Here is an 892-nt window from a genome sequence, read left to right as displayed (position 1 = left end):
AGATCAGCCCTGCCTTTCAGTGACGCAATTCATGCGACTTGCTGTTATGATCACGAGCGCTAGGGTGCTGCTCTGCTGGATGATCTGTAAAATCTCTCTAGTACAGTTGCTCTCAAACATGTTCCTGGAGGCGCCAACGATGCACATGTTGCATGTATATAATGTATACATTGATTTATGCATCATATACAATGATAGTCGTACATTGTAGTTTACCCAATATAATGGACATAATTTATATATATATATATATATATATATATATATATATATATATATATATATATATATTGCAATTAACAATAGCTAAAAACACACAGAAAATCACTATAAGTAAAAAGACAAAAAAAATATTAAGCAATAAAACACATACACAGAGAATTGTAAAATCATACCATAAAATAGACTAGAATTGGTGCTTCAGCACTGAAATATAACAATAAAATACAATGTAAGGGTGCTTCAACATGTATTATATGCCTTATCAAACAAATATGTTTTCAACTTAGATATAAAAACAGATAGAGATGAAGCCAGTCTAACTGAAATGGGCAAATCATTCCAGGACCAACTACAGAAAAGGCACGGTCCCCCCTACATTTTAACCTAGATTTAGGGATAGACAGGAGCCTCTTATTAGATGACCGAAGTGATCTTGTTAGATAATGCTCACTCAGTCAAAAGGGTGGAAAGGTACTCCATTAAGGGATTTATAAACGAGAAGTACAATTTTAAAATCCACTCTGTATGTATGTATGTATGTGTATATATATATATATATATATATATATATATATATATATATATATATATATATATATATATATATATATATATATATTACATCCAAATATATGGAAAATATGCCGAGTTCGTATATTTCTCTTGCACA

This window comes from Chanodichthys erythropterus, chromosome 3, assembly GCF_024489055.1.
Source record: "Chanodichthys erythropterus isolate Z2021 chromosome 3, ASM2448905v1, whole genome shotgun sequence".
Taxonomy (NCBI): Eukaryota; Metazoa; Chordata; class Actinopteri; order Cypriniformes; family Xenocyprididae; genus Chanodichthys; species Chanodichthys erythropterus.
The sequence above is the reverse complement of the archived record's forward strand: the minus strand, read 5'-3'. Positions refer to the sequence as shown.